Raw genomic sequence first — 14,198 nt, forward strand, 5'->3', positions numbered from 1 at the left:
CATTTTTTAAAACAATCTTCTTTTCAGGTATTAACGCTTTTCAGTTTAAATCAAAACTTCAATCTCATTCTGAATTCAAATCTTCTCTTCAATCTCAGTTCAGGCCTTATCTCTCGGGTCAGAAATAGGCAGAGATGAGGAGGGTCTAGTCCTTCACATTCTTGATCTATTCAGTAAAAATTTACTGACATACAAATAAACAGGAGCAAGAGAAAAAGAGAGAGGCTAGAAACAGAAACAGGTAATATTGGAGTTATCAGACAAAGACTTTAAAATAATTGTGATGAATAGGTTCAAGGAAATATACGGCAAAAGACAGAATGTCACCAAAGAATTGGAATCTACAATAAAAAGCCAAATGGAAGTCTGAAACAGAAAATACAATAGCTAAAATTAAGAGCTCAACAGATGGACTTAACAGCAGATTGGGCAAGGTTGAAAATGGAATTAGTGCACGAGATAGTATCTAGAATGAAGTGTAGAAGTAAAAAGCATTGACATTCCTGAAAAGGTTGTAAGATATATATATATATATGTGTGTGTGTGTATAAAATAGTGGGAAAGACTAATATAAGTGTAGTTGGGGGACCTAAGAAAAGAAGAGCAAGGGAGTTAGGGTATAAGCAGCCTTAGAGAAAGTGGACAAATTCTTTAAGAGACAGAACTCAACAAAATTGACACAAAAATAAATAGTCCTAGATCTACGAAAGAAAAAAACACTGTTATTAAAAACCTCCCCACAAAGTAAAACTCCAGGCCTAAATGGCTTCACTGACAAAGTGTTTCAAACACTTGAAGAGTAAACAATATTAATCTTACGCAAATGCTTCCAAAAAAAAAAAAAAAAAGAGAGAGAGAGAGAAAAGATGGAACACTTCCCATCTTGTTTTATGAAGCCAGCAAAATGAAAACTTGTAAAAGACACTTCAAGAAATAAAAATCACATTAATAATGTGTGTGTGTGTAAATCTAACTTAGTGATATTTAACAATGCTAATATATCACAACCACATGAAGCTTATGGAAAATTAATTCATTTAACTTATAATTTACTATATTAACAGGAAAAAAGGGTAGAAAATCATGTGATCGCCTCACTAGATGCAGAAAAGACATTTAATGAAATTCTACTTTCAATTGTGATTAAAAAAAAAAAAAAGCCTCTTAGCAAACTTAGAAGACAAGGGAACTTCCTCAATCTGAATAAATAGTAGCTACAAAAATCCTACAGCAAACATCATAATTATTGTTAAATTATTTTAAAAATTTCCCCTGAGATCAGGAACAAGATATCTGTTAGCAATACTTCTATTTGATGTCATACCAGAGATCCTAATCAGCATAGTAAGTCAAGAAAGAAAGGAAAGGTATAAGGATCAGAAGTGAAAAAATCCAGAAGTATCTACAAAAGTTTTGACCTAATAGCTGTTTTAAGGAGGTTGGTAGGAGTTGAAAATATAAACATCAATTTCATTTATCTAGATCAGGAGAGTAAGTACAATTTTTTAAAACAAAATATCTTCCAAAAATAATCAGATACCTAGAAATAAATCTTTAAAAAGATGTGTAAGGTCTTTACACTAAAAACCAGAAGATTTTTCTGAGAAATTTTTTAAAAACTGATTTAAATACAGGAATATACTTATGAACATGAATATACATGTTCATAGGCTGGAGTCTTGATTTTGTTAATATATCATTTCCTCCCAACTTGATTTATGGAGTCAATAAAATCCCTCCCCCTAAAAAGTCACAAGTTTGTTGTGAAAATTAATAAGCTGATATTCAAATTTATATGAAACCTCAGTTGGAGGGGGAAGTAGAGCAAGGTGGCTGAATAGAAGCCTCCCACAATTGTTTCCCATGCAGGAATACAAAATTGAACAACTATCTACACAAAAATACACCGTCCTAAGAACCAAAAATTAAGAAAGCAATCACAGTACTTGGTTTTATTATAACATCATATTAAAGAAAGAGGCACTGAAGAGGGTTAGAAAGACAGTCCCCAATCGCCTACACAACCCCTCCCGCTTCCCCGGCAGTGGTCACATGGCACATGGAGAGAGAATGCACGCACTTGTTGGAGGGAGAGCACAATGGTTGTGGGACTATGCATTGGAATTCAGTGCTGCCCTGTCAGAGTGGAAAGCAACATGGGGCAGAATTCAGTTGGTGCCCATAGAGGGAGCATTTACACCAACCTTAGACAAAGTCAAATTATCTAGCCCAGTGGTTGGAACTTAAGTTCCAGCAAGCCCCACCACTGTGCGCTAAAGGGCTATAGGATCTTAGATAAACTTGAAAGGCAGTCGAGACCACAAGGACCGCAATTCCTGAGCAAGTCCTGGTGCTCTTCCAGGTTGGGAGCCAATGGACTAGGGGGCATACAACATAGTGAGACACAAGCTGGGGTGGCCAAGGGAGTGCTTGCATCACCCTCTCCCTCAACACCAGGCAGCACAACTTGCAGCTCTTGAAGAGACTCCTTCTCTTGAGGAGAGAAGAGCAGAAAGTAAAGAGGATGTTGTCTTGCAACTTGTATACCAGCTTAGCCACAGTAGAATAGGGAACCGAGGAAGAGTCCTGAGGCTCTAGCTCCCAGACGACATTTCTAAACACACCCTGGGCCAGAAGGGAAACTGTTGCCTTAAAGGGAAAACTCAGTCCTGGCAGAAGTCATCGCCTGTTGACTAAAGAGCCCTTGAGACCAGAATAATCAGCAGTGGTAGCCAGTCAGCACTCACTGTAGGCCTTGGGTGAGACTCAGAGTTGTGCTGGCTTCAGGTGTGACCCAACATACTCCCAGCTATGGTGGCTATGGGGAGAGATTCCTTCTGCTTTAGGAAAGGAGAGGGAAGAGTAAAGGGGACTTTTTCAGCTTGGGTACCAGCTTGGCCACAGAGGGGTAGAGCACCAAATAGGCCCTTAGGATCCCTGTTTCCAGGCCTTGGACAGCAGATGGCATTCCTGGACTCGCCCTGGGACAAAGGAGAATCTACAATGCTGAAGAGACTCAAGACTGGCAGCATTCACCGCAAGCTGACAGAAGAATCCTTGGTCTTTAGTTGAACATCTGTGGTAGCCAGGCAGCACTTACCATGGGCCTAAACAGTGGTGGCCATGGGGAGTCTCTTCTGCTTGAGGAAAGGTGAGGGTAGAGTGAGAAGGATTTTGTCTCATGGCGTGGGTACCAGCTCAGCCATAATAAAATAGAGCACAAGGTAGAATTCTAAGGTTTCCAACTGCAGGCCTTGGCTACCAGACAGCATCACTGGACCTACCCAGAGCCGGAGAGAATTCGCCATCCTTAAGGGAAGGACACAAACCTGGCAGGCTCTACCATCTGCTGATTGTAGAGTCCTTGGGCCTTGAGTGAATATATGCAGTAGTCAGGCAGTGGTCACTGCAGGCCTTGTGTAAGACCCAGTGCTGTACTGGCTTCAGGTCTGACTCAGTATAGTCTTAGTCATGGTGGTCACAGGGGTACTTGTATCACCCTTCCCCCAGTTCCTGGCAGCGCATCAGAGAGAGAGAGAGAGAGAGAGAGAGACAGAGACAGAGAGAGAGAGACTCTGTTTCAGGGAATATAAGGGAAGAAGACAAGAGTTTCTGCCTGAACTCTCCCAGATCTTACCCAAGACCACAAAGGCGGTAACTTTACAAGTCTTAAAGAGTCACAGCTTTGGGAACCCTCAAAGCAGATATGGTAACAGTAACCAAAGCCTTAGATCACAACACTCAAGTTCCTTCAAATACCCGGAAAGATTCCAGGAAGGATACAAACAAGCCCAGACTGGGAAAACTACAATAAATACCTAACTCTTTGAAGCCCACATACTGATAAACATCCACAAGCATCAACACCATCCAAAAAAACATAATTTCACCAATAAGTCACCAGTGACTAATCCCAAAGAAACGGAGATATGTAACCTTTAAGACAGAATTCAAAATACAGTTTTGAGGAAACTCAAGGAAATGCAAGATAACACAGAGAAGGAATTCAGACTCCTATCAGATACATTTAACAAAGATACTGAAATTTAAAAACAATCAAGCAGGCCTGGCGCAGTGGCTCATGCCTGTAATCCTAGTGCTTTGGAAGGCCGAAGCAGGCAGATCACTTTGAGGCCAGGAGTTCAAGGCCAGTCTGGCCAACATGGCAAAATCCTGTCTCTACTAAAAATACAAAAATTAGCTGGGCGCAGTGGCACATGCTGTAATTCCAGCTACTCAGGAGGCTGAGGCACAAGAATTGCTTGAACCCAGGAGGCAGAAGTTGCAGTGAGCCAAGATTGCACCACTGCAGTACAGCCTGGCTGACAGAGTGAGACCCTGTCTCAAAAAAAAAAAAAAAAAAAAAGAAGCAGAAATTCTGGAGGTGAACAAGGCAAGTGACATACTGAAGAATGCATCAAAGTTTCCTAGCAAAGCAGAAGAAAGAAATAGTAAGCCTGAAGACAGGCTATTTGAAAATCTGCACTCAGAGGAGACGAAAGAAAGAAAAAAAAGAGAAAAGAATGAAGCATGCTTACAAGATCTACAAACTAGCCTCAAAGGGCAAATCTAAGAGACAGTGACCTTAAACAGAAGGTAGAGAGAGAAATAGGAGTAGAAACTTTATTCAAAGAGATAAAAACAGAGAATGTCCCAAACCTAGAAAAAGATACAATATTCAAGTACAAAAACAAGTCTATAGAACATCAAGCACATTGAACACAAATAAGACTACCTCAAGACATTTATTAATCAAACTCCCAAAGGTCAAGGATAAAGAAAGAATGCTAAAAGCAACAAGAGAAAAGAAACAAATAACATACAATGAAGCTCCGATATGTCTGGGAGCAGACTTCTCGGTAGAAAGCTTACAGGCCAGGAAAGAGTGGCATGAGATACTTAAAGTGCTGAAGAAGAAAAAAAAAAAGCTTTTATCCTAGATTAGCATTTCCAGACAAAATATCCTTCAAACATGAAGGAGAAATAAGGACTTTTCCAGTCAAACAAAAGCTGAGGGATTTCAACACAAGACCTGTCCTACAAGAAACGCTAGGGGGAGTTTCTTGAATCTGAAAGAACGGGATGCTGAAGAACTATAAGAAAACATCCGGGCTCATGCCTGTAATCCCAGCACTTTGGGAGGCCAAGGCGGGTGGGTCACCTGAGGTCAGGGGTTCGAAACCATCCTGGCCAACATGGTGAAACCCCGTCACTACTAAAAATACAAAATTAGCCGGGCATGGTGGCGCATGCCTGTAATCCCAGCCACTTGGGAGAGTGAGGCAGGAGAATCGCTTGAACGTGGGAGGCAGAGGTTGCAGTGAACCAAAATCGCGCCATTGCACTCCAGCCTGGGCAACAAGAGCAAAACTCCATCTCAAAAAAAAAAAAAAAAAAAGAAAAAACACAACAACTCACTGGTAATAGTGCACAGAAAAACAGACAAGTATAACATTGAAATTATGGTGTATAAATTACTCATAGTTTGAGTAGAAACACCAAAAGATGATCCAATCAAAACTAATAACTAAAACAACTTTTCAAGACTTAGGCAGTATAGTAAGATAGAAACAGAAACAACAAAAAGTAAAAACTGGGGGAATTAAGTTAAAGTGTGGAGACTTTATGAGTCTTCTTCTCGCTAGTTGATTTTTTGTATTTATGCAATAAGTGTTGTTATTTTAAAATATGGGCTATATTATTTGCAAGCCTCAAGGTAACCTCAAATCTTAAAACATACAACAGATACACAAAATTAAAAATCAAGAAATTAACATATACCCCAGAGAAAATCACCTTCACTAAAAGGAAGAGAGAAAGGAAGGAAAGAAAGAAAAAAAGACTATAAAACAACCAGAAAACAAGTAAGAAAATGGCAGGAGAATGTCATTATTTACCAATAATGACACTGGATGTAAATGGACTAAACTCTCCAATCAAAAGACATAGAATGGCTGAAGGGATTAAAAAGCAAGATCCAGTGATCGGTTGCCTAAATGTAACATGCTTCACCTATAAAGACACAGATAGACTGAAAATAAAGTGATGGAAAAAGATATTCTATGCTAATGGATACCAAAAAAGAGTAGGAGTCACTGTACTTATATCAGACAAAATAGAGTTCAAGACAGAAACTATAAGAAGAGACAAATTAGATCATTATATAATGATAAAGGAGTGAATTCATCAAGAGGATGTAATAATTTTAAATAGATAAGCATCCAACACTGGAACACACAGATATATAAAGCAAATATTATTAGAGCTAGAGAAATAGACCCCAATACAAAAATAGCTGTGTAATTTAACACCCAACTGTCAGCACTGGACAGACCTTCCAGACAGAAAATCAACAAAGAAACATCAGACTTAATCTCCACTATAGAACAATGAACCTAACAGATATTTACAGAATAGAACATTTCATCATATGGCTGCAGAATACACATTATTCTCAGAACATGGATCATTCTCAAAGATAGACCATATAGTAGCCACAAAACAAGTATTAAAAATTAAAAATACTGAGATAATATCAAGCATTGTCTCTAACTACAATGGTACAAAACTAGAGATCAATATAAGAGGAATTTTGGAAACTACATAAACACATGGAAATTAAGCAATATGAACCTGAATGGCCAGTGGGTCAATGAAGAGATTAAAATGGAAATCAAAAAATGTCTTGGAACAAATGAAAATGGAAATACAACAACATACCAAAACCTATGGTATACAGTGATAGCTGTACTAAGAGGAGAATTTACAGCAATAAGCACCTACATCAAAAAAAGAAGAAAAACTCAAACAACCAAATGATACATCATTAGCCAATCCTCTATAAACGATCATATAGGTTATTTCTAATATTGTTTTCCATTACAAACAATGCTGCAATAAATAACCTCGGTACATATGTTGTTTCTTGTTTGTGGAGGGGGATCCTCTGGTTAAAATACCAGAAGTGAGATTGTTGTGTCAAAAGATAAAAATATTGGAAAATCTCTCTCCAAAGGAGTCGCTATAATTTCACACTCCCACTAGCAATGTTTGAGTGACTATTTTCGTAGAGTATTACCCATAGAATGTGTTGCCAAGCTTGTCAAATCTCCTCCATCCTCACTCTCAGCTAATGACTTTGATTCCTACTTAACTGAGAAAACCGAAGCAATAAGAAACTCCACAGACTTCTATTGCCACCGCCTTTGTGCCTATGCTCTCTGTCATCTTGCTTATCACCGTAAGTGAAGCTCTACTTGCTCCTATCTAATGTCACCTATGTATTTGATCCTTCCTCTCTCACCTATTGAAGTACATGACTCCAACATTTTTACACTCTCTCTCCTATATCACTAATGTTTTACTCTCTACTGGATCATTTCCACCAACATATAAATATGCCGTTATTTCTGAGTGGGGGAGTGCAGGGGAGGGGGGGATTTTCCTTAGGATGGAGACACCTGAACAATACGTGGTTGGGCAAGGACAGAAAAAAATTAAAATACCTTCTGCTCTTAAAGAAAAAATAAAAATTCTTCATTCATTCATGTTAATGATTTGGAAGTAAACTCACCTGATAACAGTGTTCCACACCAGGAGCTCTCAAACTTTAATGTACATCAGAATCACCTGAAGGGCTTGTTGAACCACAGAGTTTCTGACTCGGTAGGTTTGGGATGTGGCCTCCTAGAATTTACATTTCTCACGTACTCCCAGATGATACTGCTCTTGCTGTTATGGGGATCTTACTTTGAAAATCACTGCTCTACACCCTCTTTTTACATTTGACACATCACATCTTAATTCAACACAATCTGCAACAATTGGGCATTTGTCGATAAACTTCAAAGGTGGAAATAATCTCCTTTTTAAATTATGAAATACATTACCTTAAAAAAAAGCACATTTCCCTTGACCTCACTCCTCCCACCAATTATTGTTTGATTTGTTCATTCCTGTTTGAGGCAAAAATTCTCAAAAGAGTTCCTATCTCTGCTGTCTCCAATTCCTCTAGTCTTTTTTTTTTTTTTTTTGCTTTTGAGACAGAATCTCGCTCTTTAGCCCAAGTCAGAGTGCAGGGTCATGATCAACTTCTCAAACAGCCAGGACTACAGGCACATCCCACCATACATGGCTAATTTTTTTTTTATTTTTTGTAGAGATGTAGTCTCACTATGTTGCCCAGGCTGGTCTTAAACTCCTGGCCTCAAGCAACCCTCCTGCCTTCACCTCCCAAAGCACTGGGATTACAACTGTGAGCTATTATACCCAGGCATCCTCTAGTCTTTTTTAAATCACTACAATCAGGCTTTCACTCCTACAATAACCTCTATATTGATAAATCTACCTTCAAGTCTTATCTCTCACCTGACTTATCAGCAGCATTTGAGCTTGTATTACACCCTTCCCCTTTCTTCCCTTGACTTCAAAAACATCCTACACTTTGTGTTTCCCTCCTACCTCATTCAACACTCTCATTTACTGACTTTCCTCTCTTTCCCTATGTCAAGTTTGGGATTCATCCTTGGTCCTCTTCTGTAACTATCTTATTTGCTCTACTACATAGCTTTAAATATCAGCTTTCTGCTGACGATCCCCAAATTTATATCTCTAGCTCTAAATTCCTGACTCATATATCCAGCAACTATTCAACATCTGCACTTCAGTGTCTAATACTCATCTCCAATTCAACATGGCCAATTCCTGGTTCCTCAAACCAGCTTCTACTGTGGTCTGCCCCATATCAGTATTGATAACAACTCCTTCCTTCTCATGCTTTCTGAATTACTTCCTTTCTCATACACCTCACATCCAATCTTCAGGAGATCCTATACACATCCTATACACACTTCCTTCAACTCATTCCCCAAAATCTGACCTTCTATCTGACCTCTTTTTGTTTGGTTGGTTTTGGTTTTGAGACAGGGTCTCACTGGGTCACCCAGGCTGGAATGCAGTGGCATGATCATGGCTCACTGTAGCCTCGACCTCCCAGGCTCAAGCAATCCTCCCACCTCAGCCTCCCAAGTAGCTGGGACTACAGACATGCATCACCACGCCTGGCTAATTTTTGTAATTTTTTGTAAAGAAGAGGTTTCACCATGTTGCCCAGGCTAGTCTCAAACTCCTGAGCTCAGGCAATCCACATACTTCGACTTCTCAAAGTGCTAGGATTACAGGTGTGAGCCACCACATCTGGCCAAATCTGACTTTCTTAACACCACCTCTTATCTGCTAACACTCTGGTGTGAGCCCCTACATTGCTGCAACAGGCTCACCACTGGCATTCTGCTTATCTTCTTGCCATCCTACAGTCTATTCCCAGCACAGCAGCCAGAGTGATTGCATTCAAACACAAGCCAGGCTCTGCCCCTCCTCTGCTCAAAACCCCGAACTGGCTCCCATCTCCTGCAGAGTCAAAGCCCAAGTCCTCACCATGGCCTGCAAGGCCCTATATGTCATCTGGTACAATCACCTTTCTAACTACTTACCCAATACTCTTTCCCTTGTCCTCTCTCAATCAGTCACACAGGCCTCTTTGCCATTCCACAAACCTGCAGGCACATGCCCACCTTGGGGCTTTTGCTCTGGCTGTCTCCTCTGCTGGAATGCACCTCCCTTAGATGTCAGCTCTGTTAACTCCTTTATGTCCTTCAAATCTTCTCTGCTTAATGAAGTCTATTCTGACTATTCAGTAGTACAGCCTGTACCTCTCCTCAGTGCCACTCTGAACCCCTCTCCTTCTGCATTTTTACTTTTTTCTGTAATACTTAAAACATTCAAGCACATTATATAATTTATTTATTTATTATGCCTGTTGTTTCTTCCTCTGTCTTACTCTCCCTACTCCCATCACTAGAATGTAAGCTCCCTGAGAGCACTGCTGTATCACAAGCACCCAGAACGGTGCCTGGAATATAGCAAGTCCTCAACAAATATTTTTTAAATAAATAGACAAATTTTCTCTTTGCTTCCAGAAAAGTCACTGCCATGGCTGTTTTCGAAACACTGCCTTCTTGTGCTCCCAATCTGCAGCTTCCATTCAGTCCTCACTGCATTTAACACATGCTATGTTCCGAGGAGAAATGGAAAGAATGCTCTTCTTTCCATAGGACTCAGGCCTAGTCTATGGAGCCAAAGGAATAGGTATTCTACTAACCCATTCATCACCAAGATTCTTCCCTCAAGGGCCAGAAAGTAAAACAAAGTCCTCCAAGGCCCCAGTCCCTATAATGAACCTGAGGAAATGGATGCCCAGATACGTCTGAAATTTAGTTTTCACTCAGATATAAACTTCTGCTACATATAAAATGAAGTGATTAGAGTAGATGAGTTCTGGTCTTTTTTATTGTTTAACTTTTGTTTAAGGTTCAGGGGTACATGTGCAGGTTTGTCATGTCGTGGGTGTTTGGCATACAGATTATTTCATCACCCAGGTACTAAGCATAGTACCCAATAGTTATTTTTCCTGCTCCACTACCTCCTGTTACACTTCCTCATCAAGTAGGCCCCAGTGTCTGTTGTTCCCCCTCTTTGTGCTCATTGGTTCTCATTATTTATCTCCCACTTATAAGGAAGAACATGTAGTATTAGAAAATGTGGTGAATACACACCACGGAATACCATGCAACCATAAAAACGAATGAGATCATGTCCTTTGCAGGAACATGGATGGAGTTGCAGGCCATTATCCTTGGCAAACTAACACAGGAACAGTTCTGGTCTTTTCTAGCTCTAAATGTTCTTGTGACATTTCAGCTTAGTTTTTACAGTTAAATTATCATATTTCCAAAATGCTAATTATTTGTAATGCTTATTCCAAGTATGATTCTCTACTTTTAAAAACCCTAAGTTAAATCACCTAAAAGCTGTTCTCGGAGCTGTTTTATCATGAATACACATCCCGTAACTGTCTGTACTGGGTGAAGGAGTTGATATTCTGAGTGATAATTCAACTTGTTAGGTGACTTATTTTTTCCCCTTCAGTGAATCAACTGGTCATTTGACTGGACTGTCCAAATAAACCAGTTGTAGAATAATATTTTGGAAGGGCATTTCTCTAAAGTCAGCAAGACACTGTGGCCTATATAAGTGAAAGTAAGCAAAGCTATATTTAGCTTTCCCTTATCTATCACATTATTTGGCAAGAGACACAGGTATCAGTCAGCCCAAGTGTCTTCTCCCAGCTTTGGTTCCCAACAAAGACAGAGTAGGCAGGACATAAGAGGGTCATGTTGGCTTTTCCTGGGAGATTCTAGCTATTTGGCTTATTTTATTGTTGTTTCTACATTTTAAAAACCTTTTTATTTTGTAATGCAAAAGTTGTCAAAATCAAAATGCAGTTACTAATGTTAGGAACACTCTAACAAATAGAGTCAGGAAAGTCCGTGAAGAGACGGTTCTCATGCTTGTATGACCAATAACAAAATAAAATTCAAAATACTACAAAAAACACAACCTTACACAAGGGCCATCACAACCCAATACATAAAAATACTTCTGCAAGACTATCTGCCCAACAACTGCCTGTCCAACCTTGGACTGGTATCACCCTTGTTATTGATCTTTGTAGCCAAAGATAATTATTTCAAAATGAATATATAATTCGCCCCATTTTTTCCCTGAAAAAGCTTTGTCTTCCTTTACTTCCCTAAATATGACATGAGTATTCCCAGTACAATACTCTATTTCCAAATAAACATCTTTGTTTCTCTCTGTTATTTAGGTTAACAGAAATAACGATAGATTAATGAGAAGTTGCAAAGATGAAAAAGAGTGATCTGGTGTATTCTTCACCCAATTTCCCCCAATAGTTACATCTTACATAACTACAGTACAATATCAAAACTTGGAAATTGGCATTGGAACAATGTGTGTATACAGTTCTATTCTATTTGATCACATATGTAGATTTACTGTAACCATCACTGAAATCCAAATGCAGAAATGCAGTAAGTCCTCACTTAATGTTGTTGATAGTTATTGGAAACTGTGACTTTAAGTGAAATTACGTATAATGAAGCCAATTTGACCATAGGCTAACTGATATAAACAAGAGTCAAGTTTCTATGGTATATTTCTGGTCACAAAAACATCACCAAACTTTTAAATAAAGACCTCAAACACTTCTAATATTAAACATTGAAATGAATGCAAGCTATCCCTACGTTTTAAAAAGATTAATGAAAACAAGATAATTATTTACCAAATTTTTGGTGAATCAGTGGATGGACAGTGGTCATAGTGATAATGGATTAAATAAAGAAATAAATGTCTGCAAAGTGAACATTGTTAGGAGCACCTCCTCCCACCACTCAGTTCAGAAACAAGCAATAACAAATATGGCAGGCTCACTGATCACTTTCTTACCGTTTCATGTATTGTCATGTATGTGTAAGATTACTGTAGGCTTTACTAATTTTTATTTTACCATAATTTGTACTTATTCATTCATTCATTCATTTTCCATCCTACTTATTCCAGTTTGGAGTTCTGGAGGACCAGAGCCTATCTCTGCAGCTCAGGGTGCAAGACAATAACCTACCCTGGCCAGGAAAGCATTCCATCATGGGGTACACTCACGCACACCTCCACACTCACTCAGACAACGTAGACAGGCCAATGAACCTAACGTGCACAGCTTTTGAATGTAGGAGGAAACTGGAGCATTTAGAGAAAACCCACGCAGATATGGGAGGAACATGCAAACTCCACAAATACAGTGGTCCTGGCAGAAAATCAATTTTTTCCTCTTGGATGTCATGAGGAAACATTGTTGAATGAAACAGTGTTATGCGAGGACCTGCTGTATTCCATCACCAAAAGGATCTCCCTAGTGCTATACAATTACAGTTACACCCATCCTCCTCCTCTCTACTTAATCTATTTTCAGCTATTTAAGGAATGTGCTGCTGAAGAGGGGATTTTCCTGTTGTGACCTATACCTAAAAACTCCGAGAACAGTTGTATCATTTTCATGGCAAAGAAATCTGACAACTTGTCAAACCTCTGTTTTCAGCCAAAGCTCACAACTACCAGTTTGCTTTACTGCCGTAAAAAAATCTGGGCCTTTCTAGGGATATTTAATATTCAAATATATTTTAATTAACTTATTCTATTCTTGTCATTATTGAAGCATAGATTTAAAAAAAAAAATCCCTTAGTAAGCGATTGTTTAAAATGCCTCCTCCAATGACCTAGTTACATGCTCAATAAGACAATGAAATCTAGATCTACGGCTCTGAGGAATAACATTCGATAACTTTCTATCTCCAATGTGCAAAAGAGCTATGGGTCATAAGTACTTAAAATGCAAACCCTCTCATTACAACGGAAACATTCCCACTGCATTACCTTTCCAATCTGCATCATTTTTCTTCCTGTACCCCACCATCCTTCCCTTTTTCCAGCTACTTTTCCTGTAAGATTTCTTTTCCCACCTATCCACAATAACTTCTCCCCCACAAAGACATTGAAGTCAATTATACCTGCAGAAGTTTAGCTAGCTATCACAAAAAATTCAAGGACATGAATATGTGATACATTTTTGCAACAAAATTGAAATCCCACCATATATAGAGTTTTTGTAATCTGCTTTTTTCACTCTACATATGAGCATTTTCCCATACCATTAAACATTTCATTATTCTTAAGGGCTAAATAAAGAGAATTCTGGCAAAAGAGCAGATTGAGCTGATATGAATATATACTTTATGCTTAAAAACATCTAGGAATGCTGGATAAAATATAATACCTAAACCATCCAACTTTAATGCATAGCCTAGCTTGAAAGGAAAGTGAATTTCCAGGGGTCATAAGGAAAGAAAGAAATCAGAGCCAGAACTAGGATGACTATCTCAGGTTTCACATGAAATGTTCCACATTCAGGAAAAATCTTCCATCCTAGGTAAGCCGGGTAATTGGCCATCTTTGCCCAATGCAATAAGTAAGGGGAAGCAGATATGCAATGGACTTGTATGTGTTTCAGGCCACATATAGGCTCTAGGGGCTGGGTCTAGCACTTTTAATTCTCTTATTAGTCCCAATTATTTGTTGATTATCTTGGATTTCCATTATGTAAATGATAGAAATTGTATGCAGATGAGTGGTTGCCTGATTTGGACTTTAGAAGTCATTTCTTTCTCTTATATAGTTTCTTTGGCTAGATCTTCCAGTATTATGTTAAATAGTAGCTTTGA

This window comes from Piliocolobus tephrosceles, chromosome 12 (genome assembly GCF_002776525.5).
Source record: "Piliocolobus tephrosceles isolate RC106 chromosome 12, ASM277652v3, whole genome shotgun sequence".
Classification (NCBI taxonomy): domain Eukaryota; kingdom Metazoa; phylum Chordata; class Mammalia; order Primates; family Cercopithecidae; genus Piliocolobus; species Piliocolobus tephrosceles.